The sequence below is a fragment of the Microcebus murinus genome, chromosome 8 (assembly GCF_040939455.1).
Source record: "Microcebus murinus isolate Inina chromosome 8, M.murinus_Inina_mat1.0, whole genome shotgun sequence".
Lineage (NCBI taxonomy): Eukaryota > Metazoa > Chordata > Mammalia > Primates > Cheirogaleidae > Microcebus > Microcebus murinus.
The window spans coordinates 4,026,590-4,047,089 of NC_134111.1; the positions used below are offsets into that span (position 1 = coordinate 4,026,590).

General features: G+C 48.3%; 1 long non-coding RNA gene across 1 annotated transcript in view; it reads left to right on the forward strand.

Annotated features, from left to right (window-relative positions):
* The window catches only part of LOC105879281 (uncharacterized), a 37,775-nt gene that overhangs the window by 9,636 nt on the left and 7,639 nt on the right, over positions 1 to 20,500 (forward strand). Inside the window, exon 3 of the long non-coding RNA XR_001157691.2 lies at positions 14,240 to 14,514. This is a non-coding gene — a long non-coding RNA (uncharacterized LOC105879281). The remainder of the gene's footprint in view (positions 1 to 14,239; positions 14,515 to 20,500) is intronic.

The following is a 20,500-nucleotide window of genomic DNA, read 5'->3' on the forward strand; positions in this document are numbered from 1 at the left end:
GCTGGCCTGGCCATCTGCAACAGGTGGGTGCCACACAGGAAAGAGAATCCAGACCAAGGGTGCCTAGAGCCAGGGGAATGTTCTAGATCAGCACTATTCAGTAGCATGTCCTGTGATGGTGGCAACATTCTATCCTATAGATGCGACAAGTAAGCACCAGAAGCGTGGCTACAGGCTGAGGACCTGCATTCAATGTTATTTACTTATTATTGATTTATTTTCAATTAATTTCCACCACGTGTGGCCGGTGTCTACCACACTGGGCACTGCAATATCTAGACTAAAAGAGATCTAGAAGTCACAGCAGCTACATGCAATGAGCGGCTTTTGATCGGAAATTGTTGAAACAAATCAACTGTCAGACATATTTTGAGGATAATCAGGGAAATTTAAATGTGGTCTGGGTGTTAGATGATATTAGGGCTTTTTGTTGATTTTTCTTAGATGTAACAATGGAATTGTGTTTTGTAAGTAAATGTCATTTTTAAAAGATTCACATTGAGAAGTCATAACACCTGTAATTTACTTTAAAATACTTTAGGCCAGGCGTGGTGTCTCATGCCTGTATCTTAGCATTTTGGGAGGCCAAAGTGGCTGATTACTCAAGGTCAGGAGTTTGAAACCAGCCTGAGCAAGAGGGAGACCCCGTCTGTACTAAAAATACAAAGAAATTAATTGGCCAACTAAACATATATGGAAAAAATTAGCCAGGCATGGTGGAGCTTACCTATAGTCCCAACTACTTGGGAGGCTGAGACAGAAGGATTGCTTGAGCCTGGGAGTTTGAGGTTGCTGTGAGCTAGGCTGATGCCATGGCATTCTAGCCAGGGCAAGAGTGAGACTGTCTCAAATAAATAAATAAAATACTTTAGCCAAAAAAAGTAAATATAAAAGAAGTTAAGAATTATGAAATCTTGGCCATGTGTGATGGCTCACGCCTGTAATCCTAGCACTCTGGGAGGTCAAGGCAGGCAGATTATTTGAGCTCAGAAGTTCAAGACCAGCCTGAGCAAGAGCAAGTCTCTACCAAAAATAGAAAAAATTAGCCGGGCATGGTGGTGCATGCCTGTAGTCCCAGCTACTCGGGAGGCTGAGGTAGAAGGATCATTTGAGCTCAGAAGTTTGAGGTTGCTGTGAGCTAGGCTGACACCATGAAACTCTAGCCCGGGCAACAGTGTGAGACTCTGTTTCAAAAACAAAAAAAAAGTATGAAATCTAGGTTATGGATATAGAAAGTTTCATTTATTTATTTATTTATTTTTGAGACAGAGTCTCACTCTGTTGCCTGAGCTAGAGTGCCGTGGTGTCAGCCTCGCTCACAGCAACCTCAAACTCCTGGGCTTAAGTGATCCTCCTGCCTCAGCCTCCCAAGTAGCTGGGACTACAGGCATGCACCACCATGCCTGGCTAATTTTTTCTATATATTTTTAGTTGGCCAATTAATTTCTTTCTATTTTTAGTAGAGACGGGGTCTCGCTCTTGCTCAGGCTGGTCTCGAACTCCTGAGCTCAAACAATCCGCCCGCCTCGGCCTCCCAGAGTGCTAGGATTACAGGCATGAGCCACCACACCTAGCCTTCTATTCTGTTTTGTTTAAAGTTTTTCATAATGAAAAAACCCTAAAACAGAAGTAAAGGATCATTAATTATAATTATAAATTATGTATTAACATAAGATAAAATAACATTTTTATAATTTTTAGTTTTATTTTTCAAAATAAGTCTAAATATAAGCTTTTCTCCCCATTGTTTGCTATGAATTTTAGTCCCTGCTTTAAACTGGTGTACTTTTGGTTAACTTTTTTTTTTAGGTGCCAGCATCTTTGGGTAACAAGGACCCTGTATCCCTAAGTAAAGTGCTTGCAACATTTATTTTTTTTAATTCAATTTAATTTTTCTTTCTTTCTTTTTTTTATTTTGGCATATTATGGGGGTACAGATTTTAAGGTTTCAATAAATGCCCTTTCCCCCTCCCCTCACAAGTCTGAGTTTCCAGCATGACAATCCCCCAGATGGTACACATCTCACTCATTATGTATGTATATACCCACCCTCCTACCCCCTCCCACCTACCCAATACCCTATTACTGTAGTACCTATGTGTCCACTTAGGTGCTGCTCGGTTAATGCCAGTTTGCTGGTGAGTATATGTGGTGCTTGTTTTTCCATTCTTGGGATACTTCACTTAGTAGTATGGGTTCCAGCTCTAACCAGGAAAATATAAGATGTGCTATATCACCGTTGTTTCTTAGAGCTGAATAGTACTCCATGGTATAGATATACCACATTTTATTAATCCATTCTTGGATTGATGGGCACTTGGGCTGTTTCCACAGCCTTGCAATTATTAATTGTGCTGCTATAAACATTCAGGTGAAGGTGTCTTTTTTGTAGAGTGTCATTGGATCTTTAGGGTAGATGCCCAGCAATGGGATTGCTGGATCAAATGGTAGATCCACTTGTATCGCTTTAAGGTATCTCCATATTGCTTTCCACAGAGGTTGGACTAGTTTGCAGTCCCACCAGCAGTGTAGGAGTGTTCCTCTCTCTCCGCATCCACGCCAGCATTTGTTATTTGGAGACTTTTTGATAAAGGCCATTCTCACTGGAGTTAAGTGATATCTCATTGTGGTTTTGATTTGCATTTCCCTGATGATTAGAGATGATGAGCATTTTTTCATATGTTTGTTGGCCATTCTTCTGTCTTCTTTAGAAAAGTTTCTGTTCAAGTCCTTTGCCCACTTTTTAATAGGGTTATTTGATTTTTTCTTGCTGATTTTCGTGAATTCTAAGTAGATTCTAGTTATCAGTCCCTTATCGGATGTGTAGGATGCAAAAATTTTCACCCATTCTATAGGTTGTCTGTTTAATTTCATGACTGTTTCTTTGGCTGTGCAAAAGCTTTTTAGTTTGATCAAGTCCCATTCATTTATTTTTGTTGCTGCAGTGATTGCCTTTGGGGTCTTCTTCATAAACTCTTTGCCTAGGCCGATGTCTAGGAGAGTGTTTCCAACATTTTCCTCTAGAATTCTAAGAGTTTCATACCTTAGGTTTAAGTCTGTTATCCAGCGTGAGTTGATTTTTGTGAGAGGTGAAAGGTGTGGGTCCTGCTTTAGCCTTCTACAAGTGGCTATCCAGTTTTCCCAGCACCATTTATTGAAAAGGGATTCTTTTCCCCAGCGTATGTTTTTGTGTGCTTTGTCAAAGATTAGATGGCTATATGAGGATGGTTTTATATCAGGATTCTCAGATTTGTTCCACTGGTCAATATTCCCATTTTTGTGCCAATACCAGATTGTTTTAATTACTACAGCTTTGTAGTATAGTTTGATATCTGGCATACTAATACCTCCCATTTTGTTTTTGTTGCCTAGAATTGCTCTTGATATTCGGGGTCTTCCTTAGTTCCATACGAAGCGTAAAATTATTTTTTCTATATCTGTGAAGAATGTTGATGAGATTTTAATAGGTATTGCATTGAATCTGTAGATCAGTTTGGGTAGTATAGACATTTTAATGATGTTGAGTCTGCCAATCCATGAGCATGGAATGGATTTCCATCTGTTTACATCCTCTGCTATTTCCTTCCTCAGTGTTTCATAGTTCTCCCTGTGGAGGTCTTTTACCTCCTTGGTTAAGTATATCCCTAGGTACTTTAATTTCTTTGTTGCTATTGTGAAGGGTATTGAGTCTTTGATTTGGTTCTCAATTTGATTGTTGTTGGCATATATGAATGCCTCTGATTTCTGTGTATTGATTTTGTATCCTGAGACTTTACTAAATTCATTGATCAGTTCCAGGAGTTTCTTGGTTGGATCTTTGGGGTTTTCTAAATATAATACCATATCATCAGCAAACAGTGAAAGTTTGATCTCTTCTGCCCCTATTTGGATACCTTTAATTCCACTTTCCTGTCTGATTGCTGTAGCCAGGACTTCCAGCACTATGTTGAATAGAAGTGGAGATAGTGGGCAGCCTTGTCTGGTTCCAGTTCTAAGTAGGAATGCTTTCAGTTTTTCCCCATTCAGTATGATGTTGGCTATGGGTCTGTCATATATGGCTTGTATCATTTTTAGATATGTCCCTTCTATGCCTATTTTATTAAGTGTTTGTATCATGAAAGGGTGTTGAATTTTGTCAAAAGCTTTTTCTGCATCTATTGAAAGAATCATGTGGTCTTTGTTTTTGCTTCTGTTTATGTGGTGAATTGCATTTATAGATTTATGTATGTGGAACTATCCCTGCATCCCTGGGTTGAAGCCTACTTGGTCGTGATGGATTATTTTTTTGATAAGCGTCTGGATTTGGTTAGCTAAGATTTTGTTGAAAATTTTTGCATATATATTCATTAGGGAAATTTGGTCTGTAGTTTTCTTTTCTTGTTGCATCCTTTCCTGGTTTTGGTATCAGACTAATATTCGCTTCATAAAAGGTGTCAGGGAGGTTTCCGTTCTTCTCGATGTTGTGGAATAGTTTCTGCAAGATAGGTACTACTTCTTCTTTGTAAGTGTGGTAAAATTCAGGTGTGAAACCATCTGGACCGGGACTTTTCTTTTTAGGGAGATTTTTTTTTTTTGAGACAGAATCTTGCTTTGTTGACTAGGCTAGAATGAGTGCCGTGGCAGCAGCCTAGCTCACAGCAACCTCAAACTCCTGGGCTCAAGCAATCCTTCTGCCTCAGCCTCCCAAGTGGCTGGGACTACAGGCATGCGCCACCATGCCCGGCTAATTTTTTCTATATATATTAGTTGGCCAATTAATTTCTTTCTATTTATAGTAGAGACGGGGTCTCGCTCTTGCTCAGGCTGGTTTCGAACTCCTGACCTCGAGCAATCCGCCCGCCTCGGCCTCCCAGAGAGCTAGGACTACAGGCGTGAGCCACCGCGCCCGGCCTTATAGGGAGATTTTTAATTGCTGTTTCTATTTCAGCTGTTGAGATTGGTCTGTTCAGGGAATCTATTTCTTCCTGGTTGAGCCTAGGGAGGCTGTGTGTTTCTAGAAATTTGTCCATTTCCTTCACATTTTCCAATTTGTGTGAATAAAGATTTTTGTAGTACTCATAAATTATATCTTGTATCTCTTTGGGATCAGTTGTGATATCTCCTTTTTTGTTCTTGATGGAGCTTATTAGAGATTTCTCTTTTCTGCTTTTTGTTAGCTTAGCCAGTGGCGTGTCAATTTTATTTTTTTAAAGAACCAACTCTTTGTTTTATTAATTTCCTGAATAGCTTCCCTGTTTTCAATTTCGTTTAGTTCTGATTTGATCTTGTTGATTTCACTTCTTCTGCTGGGTTTGCGGCTGGTCTGTTCTTCTTTTTCCAGTTCTTTGAGTCGTTTTGTTAGATTGTCTATTTGTGATCTTTTTGACTTTAGGTTATAGGCATTTATGGAAATTAACTTTCTTCGCAGAACTGCTTTAGCTGTGTCCCAGAGGATTTGATAACTTGTCTCTCCATTGTCATTCTCTTCATAGAATTTTTTTATTTCCATCTTGATTTCTTCATTTATGAAGTAATCATTTAATAGGAGGTTGTTTAATCTCCACATTTTTGTGTAGAAATGTGAGTTTCTGTTAGGGTTGATTTCTACTTTTATTCCACTGTGATCTGAGAAGATACATGGTATGATTTCTATTGTTTTAAATTTCTTGAGGTTTAATTTGTGTCCTAGGATATGATCGATCTTAGAGAATGTCCCGTGTGCTGATGAGAAGAACGTATATTCAGTAGATTTTGGGTAGAATGTTCTGTAAATGTCAGTCATACCCAATTGTTCTAGAGTTTTATTTAAGTACATTATTTCTTTATTAATTTTCTGTTTGGAGGATCTGTCTTGAGCCATCAGTGGGGTGTTGAAATCTCCAGTGATTATGGAGTTGCTGTTAATCCATTTGCTTAGATCCAGTGAGGTTTGCTTTATGAATCTGAGTGCACCTAAGTTGGGTGCATATATATTTAAAATTGTTATCTCTTCTTGTTGAACTGTGCCCTTCACCATTATATAATGACCCTCTTTGTCTTTTACTACTTTTGTTGGTTTAAAAACTAAATCGTCTGAAATTAGAACTGCCACGCCATCCTTCTTTTGGCTTCGACTTGTTTGGAATACTGATCTCCACCCTTTTATTTTTAGTCTATATGCATCCTTGCAGGTTGGACGTGTTTCCTTAAGACAGTATATACTTGGCCTCTATTTTCTTATCCAATCAGTCAGCCTATGTCTCTTGATTGGAGAGTTTAAGCCATTCACATTTATTGAGAGAACTGATAGGTAAGGTAGATTACTGTTCATTTTGTTGGGTTGGATGTTGTTGCTTTGATTTCTCTCTTGAGCCATTGTATTATCTGGCCTTTTATCTTTGGGTTTTGGTTGTTTTTATATTCATGGGTTATTATTATGATATTCCATGCGTAACGCTGTTTTGAGTACTTCTTGTAGGGCTGGTCTTGTCTTGGTGAATTCTCTGAGCCTTTGCTTGTCTGAGAATGTCTTTATTTCTCCTTCATATACGAAGCTTAGTTTTGCAGGGAAGAAGATTCTAGGCTGGGCATTGTTTTGTTTCAAAAGAGTGAGAATGGGGCCCCAGTCTCTCCTTGCTTGTAAAGTCTCATTAGAGAAGTCTGGTGTTATTCAAATTGGCTTTCCCTTGTATGTTACTTCCTTCTTTTGTCTTACAGCTCTTAGAAGGGCCTGTTTAGCTGATATTTTGGTCAGTCTGATGACTGCATGCCGTGACGTCTTCCTGTTTGCATTGAATCTCCCAGGGGTCTTCTGAGCTTCTTGAACTTGTATATCGAGATTTTGAGCAAGACCTGGGAAATTTTTCTCTATTATATCTTCAAATAGCTTGTCCAACCCGTGAGTGTTGTCTTCTTCACCTTCTGGTATCCCTATGACCCTCACATTCGGTTTCTTCACATCCCACATGTCTTGTAGGCTTTGCTCTTTTCTCTTGTTTCTCTGCTCTATTTCTGTGACTGATTTATTTAATTGGAGGGTGTTCTTCAAGCTCTGAGATTCTTTCTTCTGTTTGACCCTGTTCTTGAGACTTTCCACTGTTTTTTTGTAGTTCCATGAATTGATTCTTCATTTTCAGGAGTTCAGTTAAACTTTTCTTCATTGTGTCTATGTCTTTAGTGAACTTTTTTTCCAGATCCTGGAGGCTTTTTGTGGTTTCTTTGTGTTGGTTATTGAGTTGTTCTTGCTGGTCGGTGAGTGTTCTTATGATCCACATACGAAATTCCTCTTCTGTCATTTTGGTTGCCTGATTTTGGTTGGTGTTTGTTTCTAGGGGCCTGGGGCTCCTCTTTGGGGGTGTGTTTTCCATTTGGTTCTTTTTTTTTTTTTTTTAATCTAGTCCATGCAGATGCATACATTTGGTTCTTCATATTTCCTGAGTTCCTTCGCTGATTTCTTCCCATGTCAATCAGTTGTTGTTTCTTTTCTTTAGGTTTTTGTTTGGGTATTCACATGCCTTGTTTAGTTTCTGAGCCGGTAGGTGGTGTCTGTGGGTGAGATTCGACCACTCACTGTATGATGAGTCAGTTGGTGCCGTGAACAGGCTGTGCAGGATGCCGTCCCTGTCAGTAGGTGGCGCTTGCTTGGAGGAACAGGATACACTGTTGTTTTTGTGTCCTGTTATCAGCTCTTGTTCCTGTAGAGAGAACTCTAGTACCTCAGGTGTTGGGTGGGGCCTGGGACTTCCATGTGTGTCCTCTTCTCCCCCTCAGTGAGGGCTGGTCTAGGAGAGAGTCTGGGTGGAGCTGGGTTTGGTAAGCCTGCCCTTAGGCACCACCAATGTCCTTAGCAGGGGTCAAAGTTCTGTTCTCTGCTTCCAGGAAAAGCTGTCAGGGCGGGGCTGGAATGGCCCAGCTCAGTCCGAAAGTATGTGTGTTGGGGTGGGGCTATCTGAGACCTGTAGTCTGGAGTGGGCCTGGCTTCTTTCCACCCTCCCCAACTCCACGGCTACTCCTGGGCCTGTGCCAGCAGGCCAGACCACATGCCACCAGGCCTCCCCTGGTCTGGTGTGCTGCCGGCGGGGAGGTTCCCTGCGCAGGAACGCCACCTGGGCTGGGCGCACGACCTCCCTTTGGGGGGGAGGGTTGCCCTCTAGGATGCTGATCTGCCCCTGAAAGCACACACACCTCAGTAGGCTGTTCACAAATATCCCTTCTGTGCCCCAGGCAAGGCGAGGCCTCGGTGCACGGGATGTGGTCTGCAGGTCCGACCTCTGGGTCCCAGAGTTCAAACTGTATCCCCACCAGGGAGAGGAGTGCCAGTCCCAGTTCACCCACAGGGAGCCCAAGCTGGGTCTATGTCTCTCAACCTCAGGGTCTGCCCCATTCTCCTGGGATCACCGTGCCAGCAGCACCTGGGAGGGCTGGCGGGTAGGGGGCTCACAGTCTGAGTTCCCCTTAGTCAACTGTAGGGCCCCAAAAGGGAAGGCCCCATTCCCTGGAGGTGCCTCCAGCTGGTGGCTATATTGTCTCTCTGTCTCTCTGGGCAGCCGCGGGGAGGGTCGGGGGAGGGGAGGAGGAGGCAATATGGCGCCTGCCTCGCGGCTCGGGTCTGTGCACACGGAGGTGCCCAGAGGGAGTTGGGAGCCTGGTGCTATGTCCACTACTGGCTTACTGCTCACTGGCAGTGGCCGTCTCTGGGCTGGTGTCCGCAGGTTTCTCGGACTCGCTGGGGAGCCCACCAGCAGTCCGGGATGCAGGGGAGGGGAAATGGCCGATTCACCTACACTTCCCGCTGGTCTCCGGGCTGCTCCGGGGGTCCCAGCTTCCAGTTCTCCTCCGTGACCTCCTCCTGTGGAGTCTCCCATGGTCTCAGGTACTCCTCCTTCCGGCCCTCATCCGATGTAGGCTCGTCTTCTTGCTTCTTTCTTCTAATTTCTGCTAGAATCTGTCTTTTCTGCAGAGACACTCTGTCAGGCGGTGTTTCTCATCCGCCATCTTCTCAGATTTTCTGCTTGCAACAGTTATGAATAAGAATTCTAAAAATTTTCCTTTGAAAATGAAAGTGAAAAAATTCCTTTTGAAAGTTAAGTCAAAGCCAAAGGTCTAAATTCAAGCATTTTGTACTTCCCCGCAGTCTGGCCATGCTCACCATTCCCTGGTGATTCACCTGTGCTCTCTCCTTTCAGAGACACTGTGTTCCACTGTCACTGACAGGGTTCCTTGACTTCTTGTCTGTCAGGTGGTGGTGGTGAGGATTAGCTGAGCGGATACTGTCAGCCCCACAGCGGCTGGGCCGGTCCCAGAGGCTTGATGGGGGTGTCTCCACTGCAGAGCGATGCCTGCCTTCACAGCTCCCTCTGTCCCCAGGGTCACTGCCTGCCTTTGAAAACAAAAGCCCACTGGAGGAACTTCCAAGAGATTAACTAGGGGTGGAGCTGGCAAAGCGGGTGCTGTAGCCAAGAGAGACTAACTGTTCTGAGCACACAGAAGGGAATGGAGTACTTGAAAACTGATTTTTTTGTTGTTGTTGCTGTTGGGTAAATCGCTTTTTAACTTCCAAGCAGTGTTGCAAGTCTGTGGGTCAGCTGTGTTTTGGCCAAAGAAATGAAGTGGACTCCAGCCGCCCCCACTCCCAATCCCTGCTACAGACTGTAGCCGTGAGCGGCCCTCACTTGGGAGCTGTTGTGAGATGCAGTGACCCTGAATGTGCAGATCGTGCACCATTTCTTTTAGTCTCCAGCCCAGACCTCTCCTCTGAGCTTTAAACAGAAGTGTCCGGCTGCTTATACTGCTGCCACCACGGATTTCTCAAGGGCACCTCCAATCTGGCCCCCAATCCAGAAAAATGCGTGACTTGAGGCCTGCAAAACTGGCTCCTTCAGCAAAAGGCATCATTTTCCACACAGATACTGGAAGTCATTTTGACCCCCTTGCTCCTCCTCCTCTTCCCTCTCAGAGTCAACGCTGTTACCAGCCTGCATGCAGTCCTGCCCTGCTTCAGTCCCCTGCCATCTTCCACAGCCTGGATCTCTGATACCACCCCTCTGCTTACAGCTTTCCAGCAGCTGCCTATTGCTGTTGGATTAAAAGCCCTACATGGGCTGACCCTGCCACCTCTCCTGCCCGGTCCCATTCTCTGCTCTGCTTCTAGTTCAGGAGAGAATGGGCTTGCCCCAGAAGGGGTTATTTAGCACCAACATCTGGGACACAGACTTCACAGAAGAGAGGGTTTGCCTTGGCTGATTATCACAAATCCAACCCGGAAAACGGGGAACACCACGAGTGAGAATATTGGGTTTTAACAAACGAAACCAGCTCATTTAGCTGCCTCCTTTTCCTGGTCTGCGAAGCCCAGAGGACCTATGCATTATCGGTGAGAGTGTGACTTGCTTTTGAAGTCTACTGTCTTCAAATGGTTCTTGAACCCAGGCAGCAGATCATGGTAGATCACCTTCAAATCCTGCCTCCTCCATTTAGTAGTTCTAGAACCTTGGGCAGGATTATAACCTCCTTGACCCTCAGTTTCTTTATCTATAACATAGAGACAATCTTACCTGTTCTGCCTGCCCCAAAGGACTGCTTTGAGGCTCAAAGAATGCATTCAGCCATTATGTATGGATAAGGTGATCACAAGGTTACTGTCCAAACCGAGCCCATTTTGGGAGAAACGGCCTAGTTACACAGGGAGCCATCCCGTATGCGGGGCCAGCTTCCGACACGCTGGCCGCCGCTCTCGCAGGTCCTCACCCGTGTGACGAGCAGGGCCCTGTGTACCCCACAGGGGAAGAAAAACACGTCTGTAAATGGGTACGTGCTTTGTGTCCCTGTGGCGATTATTTCAACTCCTTAGATAGTACAAGATAATCAGTGGGTTTGTTTTTAGAAGCTACTAAATTACACACTTTGGTCCTGCTACTGTGTCTGGCAGATTACAGACATTAGCCTTTGAAGGGACGCCTGCAGATCGGGGCAAAGGCCGTGTCGGGGAGACGTCTGCATACGCCCACGTCCAGCAGCGTGACCCTGATCCTTCTGCTCTCTTCCGTCGTTGCTGGGGTGGGGTGGGTTCTGTAAAGACTAGGAAACCTGCTAGGCAAATTCTGCAAGAGCTTTTTGTCTTCTCCACTTCTTTCTTCTGCCTCTGTTTTTGTCATCTTTTTTTGTCTTGGTCTCTCTCTTCATCCCCCGACTCATGTCCTCTCCCGGGACTGTGGCATCGATTTTTGATTTGTCATGCTTGGTGCACAGTGAGACTCAGCGGGAAAAAGCCACCCTCGTGGGAAGGCCAGTGGTCCCCTGGGGCGGCTCAGGGCAGCGCAGCGATAGGGTGAGGCAAGCGAGACACTCTCCTGGGGGCAAAATTTTAAAAGGCGCCCGAAACTCAGTCATTGGGATGTACACTATATTGATGCAATATTTTAAAAGGTAACAGTTAATGCAAAATTTCCATGGTGAGCAAAATATGAAAATTTTAAATAAGGACAGGATCAGCGTGGAGTCACATTGTAGCCATCCTTGCTCCTCACCCTTCAGAAGCCCCTTGGGACAGAGCGTGGCCTGTACAGACAGCAGAGCAGCCCTAACGAGCCTGGAGCTGCCCCTGCAGATGGTGTCTGGCAAATGTCCCCTAGGTGCTCATGCCTCCAGCCTGGGGTGGTGTCCACTGGAGCCCAGGACCAAGCGGCTGCCCTGGTCCTCACTAGGACTGAGACCCTCTGCTTGGACCCCCCACTTGTTCCCCAAAGCAGCTGCCTCAGGGTCCCACGTCTAGCCCCAGCTTTGTGCTGAAAGGTGGCCGAGGCAGCCCAATCCCAGAGCCTGCCCTCCTAGAAGCTCTTTATTGTCCCTGGAGAGCCCCTCTCGTCCTATCCCCTCCCAGGACTCTCCTGTTCATAAAGGGCCACCCAAAGGCCACTCGCCCTTGTCCCTTCCTCCAGACGCCACGAGTGGAGGCATGTGGATAGGCCCAGGCCACTGGCCACACTGTGGAGCCCCTTGCTGCCCTGCTCCGTGTCCCTGAAAATAGACTCGGAGGCAGACACTTGGGTGCAGGGAGTTTATTTGTGAGATAATCCCAAAGGAAGCAGGGATCGGGAATAGGGCAGAGGGAGATGCGGAGGGAGACAAAGCCAATATCTGGTAGGGTTCGAGATCACCCCTGGGGCAATGGGATTGTGCCCTGAAGGGCCAGGCACTGGAACACTTACTGGTGCCCACCCACCACTGGTTGGGCCGGGCCGGGCTCCAGGGCCGCCGAGGACTTGGGCCACAGTGGGCAGACACGCAGGGCCCCGCTCGCCTGTAGAGCCCAGAGCCTCCCCAGCCTGGCTGGGACCCAGGCACCACTCTTCATGTGGAACATCCTGAGCTCCCATGGCCAGGATCACTGACTTCCCTCACCCTCCTCCCGTCTCCACCGTGGTTCCCTGGTTTGGCACACAGCTGGGTCTGCAGTAACTGCTTTTCAGATAAATGTGCGACTCACAGGAGACAGATGGTTTTGTTCTCTTATGCCAACTCTGTCAGTAAGTAGCTGCTTTGAGAACCGTGCCAGAAAGCCTCTGAGGCTAGGTTGAGGCTCAGTAGAGAAGCATGTCCTGGTGGGTGGCTGTGGCGGCAGTGCTCCTGTCCCCTCTTCGACATTCCTGCCAAGTTAGAAGTTTTGTAAAGGGAGGTGGTTCTGTAGACACTGGAAAATCTTATGACTTATCTAAGGAGCCAGTTAGCATATGCCATTGACAATGCTTAGAATGCTGGTTTCTGGCCGGGAGCCGTGGCTCAAGCCTGTAATCCTAGCTCTCTGGGAGGCCGAGGCGGGCGGATTGCTCGAGGTCAGGAGTTCAAAACCAGCCTGAGCAAGAGCAAGACCCCGTCTCTACTATAAATAGAAAGAAATTAATTGGCCAACTAATATATATAGAAAAAATTAGCCGGGCAAGGTGGCGCATGCCTGTAGTCCCAGCTACTCGGGAGGCTGAGGCAGGAGGATTGCTTGAGCCCAGGAGTTTGAGGTTGCTGTGAGCTAGGCTGACGCCATGGCACTCACTCTAGCCTGGGCAACAGAGCAAGACTCTGTCTCAAAAAAAACAAAACTTCACTGTTTGGCATCTTACTCCAAAAAAACAAACAAACAAAAACAAAACAAAACAAAAAAAAGAATGCTGGTTTCTGTGATGGAGGAAAGAAGCTGCTTGCAGTGGTGACTATGATATCAGTTTCTACTTACCAAGTGCCTATCAGAGCCCAGAAACTGTGCGAGGTATTTCATATCTGTTTCCCCATTAACCCTCACACTGCCCCCAGAGGTGCATGCTGTCATTCCTGTTTTCCTTGACGGCCAAGTTGAGACTCAGAGACACTGAGTAAACCACCCAAAGTTGCACAGGTGTGGGCTCCGTGTTCTCCTGGCATCACTGCTCTGCCTCGTGGGCAAGCCTCTGCAAGCTGTGGCGTGAGAGCGGTCAGCGGCCTGAGGGGCACACACGGAGGGCTCACTCTGTCACACGGGGTGGCATAAACTTGGGCAGAGACCCGAGCCCTGCAGGGGCTGAGAGAAAAGAGAGCTCAGGCTGAGCTGGTGACCAGAGAGGGCCTCCTGGAGGAAGCAGAGAAGGAGAACGCTAAAAGGGGAAAGATGGTTGGCATTTGGGTAGCAAGAGAGCAGGACATGAGTGTTTTCTGGGTGGGAGGGGCACAGCCCCGGCCAAGGGGCGATAGCACTGGGCATTGGAGGCACACGGGTGACCAGTGTGGATGTCCTGGAGGCTGGTGGAGTTGCTGAGCCTCAAGGCACAGTAGTCGGGGGACCTGCAGGGTCAGGGGCTGGTAGTGAAACAGCTGGGGCGGCACAGAGCCAGTGCAGTGAGGCAGGGTGGAGGGACGTTTGTCAGGGAGCATCATTGGGGACGCAGGATGACAGGACAGGAGCTTCCTCGAGGGTTTCCATGAAGGCGCCAGGGCCTTCGGCCTCCTGCAAGAGGAGCTGGCCGTGTCCTCCAGAGCAGCGGCCGGGCCAGCCCCTCTCCTGCCTCAGGCTTCCTGTCCGCGCCCTGCGTTGTTGCTGGGAAAGAGTGTAGCCTGCACGGGGCGCAGCGCAGCCAGCAGGCCGCCAGCCAGCTCTGCCCCGCTGCTGCGGCAGGCACACCCGAGGCCCCCACTTTAATTCCCTGCTTCTCTAGAGCGATTTCTTGAAGCCTCCTTAGATGACAGCCTGAACCCCTTATCAAAAGGTGTTTCAGCTGCCAGCGGCAAAAATCCCCACTCAGGCATCTTTCCCGCACAGGGCATCGCTGTCCTCCGTGCCAGCTGGGTCCCTAGGCCCATCCTCCCTGCGCAGTCTCCTGGACCTGCTTCCGCCCGCCGGGAGCCGCCTCAGGCCGGAGGCGTCTCAATGGCTGTCTGCGCCTCACAGGGTCCGGAGGAAGAGGAACCACCCCGTCTGCCCGTCCAGCGTTTGCTGGGTGCCCGCCGTGTGCCCGAGCGGCTCCGAGTCCAGCAGGGAGGCGGACGCTCGGCGGTAACCGTGGCGGGTCCCCCCGTTGCGGCTGCTGGAAAGTGGTAAGTGCTGCCCAGAAAAAGAGGGTGCGGGCTCCGGGGGAGCTAGGTGGGGCCTGTTGGAAGCGTCTGGAGGACACAGCTGGACAGAGGGCAGCGGGCAGAGACCCGGAGGAGGAGGCAGCAAGAGGGCAGCTGTGGTGCTCAGTGGGGGGGGTGGCAGGTGCTGTTAGAGGTGACAGGGCCAGGCGGTGGCCATTGTAAGGACTTTAGCCTTTACTCTGAGTGGGAGGGAGGTCATCGCAGGGCTCGAGGCAGGGTTGTGGCACAGTCTGGCTGGCATTTGGAAAGGCTCCCTCTGGCTGCTGTAGCAACAAGGAGTCTATTAACAGGCTGCAAGGGTGATCCAGGCTGGGCCCAGGGGGACAGTAGTGGAGGTGGTGGGAAGCGGTCCGATTCTGGACACGTTTTGAAGTCAGTGCAGCAGAACTTCCACAACCAGCAAGGAGTTGTCATCGCCCCCGGGGGGTGGGGAGAACGGCGCCCCTGTTTTGGGGGGCGAGCTCATGGTGCACGTGCTGGGAAGACAGGCTGCGGAGGAGGCGGGTGCCCAGGTGAGCCTGGAGGGCAGGGAGTGGTGTGGGATGGAGCTCCAGGTTCAGGTGCTGGGTGAACGGTGCTGTTTGCAGCCGTGGGCTGGGCTGGGTGCAGATGCAGGCGCAGAAGGAGAAGAGCAGTGGGCACGCTGGGCCCCTCCAGCAGGTCAGGGAAGAGGGGGGCAGGGAGAGGGAAGCAGGAGGGGTGCCTCAGCAGTCTCAGGGCAGGAGGACACTGGGGAGTGTGGAGATCTAGAAGTCAGGAGAGGACGTGAAGGAGGAGTGACCACTGTGGTCAGTCACTTATGGCTGAGGGGCTCCCTAGCCAGCCAGCACCCTGCTGTCAAGGGCGGTGGGAAGACAGTAGCTGTTAGGAACGAAAACCCCCTGCTGGGGAGGGGTGCCCTATGCACTCCCCGCCCCACAGCTGGGTGGAGACAGTGAGGACCCTACTCCTGGGGCAGCTGACTGCACAGCTCCTTAGGGCCCCCTTCCAGTTTCTGTGGCCGCTGTCCTCTTTGACAGCACGCAGACTGCGGTCCCGGCTGCCACTTCCTGCCGTGGCAGGCAGGGCGTGTGGCTGCCTCGGCCGCCATCTGCCCAGCCAGGCCTGGCTTCCTGTCTGTGTGCTGTGGGCTGTCCTTGTAGTCATAGATCTTGTCTGGTTGTAAGTTTTGGATCTGGGAATTTCTGTCTCCCAGTGACAAGCCGTTGTTATCTTTCCATTGTTCTGGATCAGTGGTTCTCAGCTTTAGCCTGCACCAAATTGGCCCAGGGCTTATTAAAGAGCAGGCTGCCGGCCCACCCCTACATTCATGCTCCAGTAGGTCTGGAGTGGGAACCTGTGAGCTTGCTTTCCTACACATTCCCAGGTGTTGCTGCTGCTGGTGGTCCAGGGACACCTCTGGGGTGTGTGTGCATGTGTTTGTGCACGCGTGTGTGTGCGCATTTTTATGTGTGTGTGTGTGTGCGCACACGCCGGGAGTGGGAGGCCCCCTTAGCCCCACTGCTGCGTTCCAGGGGAACTTTACAGTGGGCCTGGCTGTGGCCTTGGTCAGGCTGAAAATGCTCACTGGGGTGCGTGGGAGGGGCTGGGCTGGCCTGATCGTTTGCTGCAGCTGGTCTCCACTGACATGCTAAAGCATGGCGTTTGCTATTGCTACTTCAGCATGGGGCAAAGAACTCAGCTTTTCCAACCATACAGGCTTCAGGTCACCAAACACGGGGTCCCACCCTGAACCCGGACATCTGCTGTCCCTTTGGGGGTGCTAGCAAATGTGATGACCACCCCCAATTCAGACATTCAGAGGCTGCCGTCCAGAAGCCCGTTCCCCCGGCCACGCCCTGCCCAGCATAGAGGGGCAACTCCCCACTCTGGGAGAGGCAGGAGCCCCCCAACCCCTGAGCTTGCCTCGCTCAGTCTCCTCAGAACCAGTGTGACGCTGGGGTTGCACCCCTCTTTACAGAGGGGCAAATGGAAGCCCCTAGTTGTCACCAAGCGCGTCCAGGGCCGCGCAGCTGGAGCCCCGTCTCAGGACGCTTCAGTGCTAGTGCACTCGGCCACGTGCTGCAGCAGCTCCCGGCCTGGCTGCACCTGCATGCCCGTTTGCGTGCCAGGGACCTCGCCCAACCAGCGCAACACTGATTTTAGGGTCGAGGGGCAGGGTGGGGTCAGGGGACAAGGGCCCTCCCCGCCATGGTGCCACAGGACCCCTCCTCTCTCTGCTTCTCTGTCTCTGTCTGTCGCCCTCTCTCTTTTTTTGTCTCTGTCTATCTCTCTTTTCTTCCCTCTGTCTCCATCTTTTTATAGGGGAGGCAAACTTTGACCTCTGCCCTTTTAGGGTTTTCAGCTGGGCCTGAGAGTTAAGTTGGCAGAAGACAGATGAGCAAGAGAGAAGCAAGCATATTTATTCAACACGAGCTTTACGCGGCACGGGGGCTTCACAAGGACATGAAGTCCCCAAGCACAGTGAGAGGTGGGCGCCTACGAGCTGGGCTAGCCAAGGCGGCGGACGAGGCGAGGGCTTGGGCTGGGGGTGACTGGTGGAGGACGGGGGCAGTCTGCCGGTTTGTCCGCCAGACTTCCCTTGGCCTCGTCTGCCCGCCTTGTGGCTAGGGGTGCTGCTCTCCTGCTGCCGCAGGGGGCGTCTTTCACGGGACATCATCTCCTGCTTTTGGGGAACAGGAGGAAGGTCAGAGGGATCTTCTTGTACCTGCTGCTTTTCAAGTGCCTTGAACTCAAAACAGCCAATATGCTGGACTGGTAGGTTTTGAGGGGGCCTCTTTTTAACTTCTTCATTCTCTTTGTTTCTGTTTCTCTGCCATTCTGTCTCTATTTCTCTCTGTCGGTCTCTATCTCTCTCTCTGTCTCTGTTTCTCACTCTCTCTGTCTCCTGCGCTCTCAGCCTGTCTCCCTGTCTCTATAGCTCTGTTTCTATCTCTCTGTCTCTCCATCTCTATCTCTCAGTCTCTGTCTCTATCAATCTTTGTCTCTCTCTATCTCTCCATCTCTGTCTCTGTCCCTTTCTGCCACACATACACTGGCTTTCTCCGCCCCTCCGGACACGTGGGACACAGGCCTTAGGAGACATGCAGCGGCGCAGTCCAGATGGTAGGCTGGTCTGAGGAGTGAGACATTCTGGGAACAGGCTGCGTGGATTTCAACCCCAGCTCTACCATTGACAGTTGCACAGCCTTGCACACATTCTCTGACTTCCCTGACACAGCGATGAGAACAATGACATTACCTGACACGGTTATTGTGATGATGAAATACATTATTCTAAGCAGAGCATTTAAAACAAAACCTGGTGTGTGGTAAGCACTTGGACAACGTTAACCAGCTTCATTCTTATTCTTCATCTTGCTGCCGTGGTCACTGCCACCTCTGAATTCCAATGTCCATTTCTTGGAGCCAGACTCTGACTGGCCCAGCTTGTGCCAGGCTGTGTATTTGGTAAGTCTGGTCTGATCCCAGCACTGGAGAGCTACCGTGGCCCACCATGGCCATGCGGCTGAAGTGGGGAGACGGGGGACCACTGGGGGGCAGGGATGGGTTGAACAGCGTCCTCAAGGTCAGATCTCGGGTCACCAACCATCCCAGCCTGCCTGGGACTGAGTGGTTTCCCTGGAAATGAGATTTTCAGTGCTAAAATTTAGAAGGTCCAGGGGAAACAGGGAAGGTTGGTCACCCTACAAGTCAGAAATGATTTCTATGACTCCCAGGTGGGGTCAACATGCTGGGCATGATGTGTGTTGAGAGTCTGTTTTGATCCTTGGAGGGAGAGTGAACAGACGAGGAGGAGGTGATTTGGGAAATCTTCTGTGACACGTCCCCTGCTGCTCCAAATGTTCTTGTCATCGGCCCTCCTCCCTAGCATTCTCCAGAAACTGACCCTTGCCAGCTGCTGACATGGTTTAGATTTTTCAGCGCTTCCAGTTTGTTAGCCATCTCCCAGTGCCAGCACCATTACTAAGAAGGGCTTTCCCACATCCTCAGACCTCTCCTGCCACCGCCCTGCACATGAAACTCGATTACTTTCTCCTTCGGTTTAATGTACTCAAGATTGAGTTAAGATTCGAGTATTTTATGGAAGGCAGAGTGCATTAAGCTGTTATGGCTCATTAGGGTTTTAGCCTGGATAACTGAATTAGATTATTAGTCAGTCTCTGAGCAGCGCTGCAGCCTAGGGCACAGAAAACCTGCCTTGGAGGAGAGCAGAGAGGACTGCAGCCTGAGGCTGCCCGGTGGGGGACGAGGGCCCCGGCCAGCCCTGGCACAGGGTGAGAGGCAGGCGCTTCCGCCCAGGCGGCTGTCCAGTCAGTGCTGAACAGGGAGTGCTTTTTCCCTCCAGGGAAACTGGTTCACAGCTGTGGACAACTTTTCAAAGAGCTAGAAATAAAAGGATAGGCTGAGAACGGACTGGGCCTGAAGGTCAGCGTGGAACACTCTGAGTGGGTCTCTAAGGAAAACTGACTTTCATGAGTTGCTTCTTTGAGCCTTGGTTCTTTTTTCCATGCCCATACAGAGGGGTGAGGACGCTGGGACACGGGCGGGGAGACATATGACACATTCATTTGTTCACCCACTTACACGCCCACTGACAGAACTAGTTTTAAGCAAACTCACACTTTACAAAGCTTATAAAACTAAGAAAGAAGGAGAGATGACTCAAATTACTAAAATTAGAAATGAAAGGGGACATCACTACCATTCTACAGAAATAAAACGGATCATAAGAGAGTACTGTGAATAATTGTATGCCAACAAATTGGATAACTTAGATGAAACAGACAAATTTCCAGAAACACAAATCATATCAAGGCTGAATTACAGCAAAATAGAAGATTTGAGAAGACTTATAACTAGTAAGGAGATTGAGTCAGTAATCAAAAATTTCTTGACAAAGAAACGCTGTGGACCTATGGCTTCAGTGCTCACTCTACCCAACGTTTAAAGAAGAGCTAATACCAATTTTTCTCAAACTTTTCCAACAAATTGAACAGGAGGGAACACTTTCTAACTCATTCTATAAGGTCAGCATTGCCCAGATACCAAAGCCAAAGGCAATATGAGAAAACTATAGACCAGTGTCCCTTCGAACATTGATGTAAGAATCTTCAACAAAATACAAGAAAACTGAGTTCAGCAGCATATTATAAGGCTTATACCCTATGGCAAAATGTGATTTACACCTGGAATGTATGGATGGTTTAACATATATATAAAAATTGATCAATGTAAAACACCACATTAACAGAATGAAAGAAAAAAATGATGTGGTCATCTTGATTCAGAAGCAGCATTTGACAATATTCAACACTTTTCATGCTAAAAACAAGCAACAAGCTAGGAATAGAAGGAATCTATCTCAACATAATAAAAGCCATATATGAAAAACCCACAGCAATGTCATACTTAATAGTGAAAGACTGAAAACTTTTCCTCCAACATAAGAAACAAAGCAGGCATGCCCACTTTTGCTACTTCTCTTCCGCATATTACTGGTGTTCTAGATGAGTAATTAGGCAAGAAAAGAAATAAAAGACATCTAAGTCAGAAAGGAAGAAGTAAAATTATCTCTGCTCATAGATGATATGATCATATATCTAGAAAGCCCTAAAGATTCCACAAAACACTGTTAGAATTAATAAACAAATTCAGCAAAGTAGCAGGATACAAAAATCAACATGCAAACATCAGCTGCATTTCTATGAACAATCTGAAAAGGAAATTAAGAAAAAAATCCCATATACAACAGCATAAAAAATTAATAAAAGACTTAAGAATTGAATTCACTAAGGCTTGTACAATGAAAGACTTATACAATGAAAACTAGAAACATTGCTGCAAGAAATTAGAGAAGACAAAAATAAATGGAAAGATATCCCATGTTTGTGGATTGGAAGACTTAATATTATTAAGATGTCAAAACCACCCAGGGTGATCTACA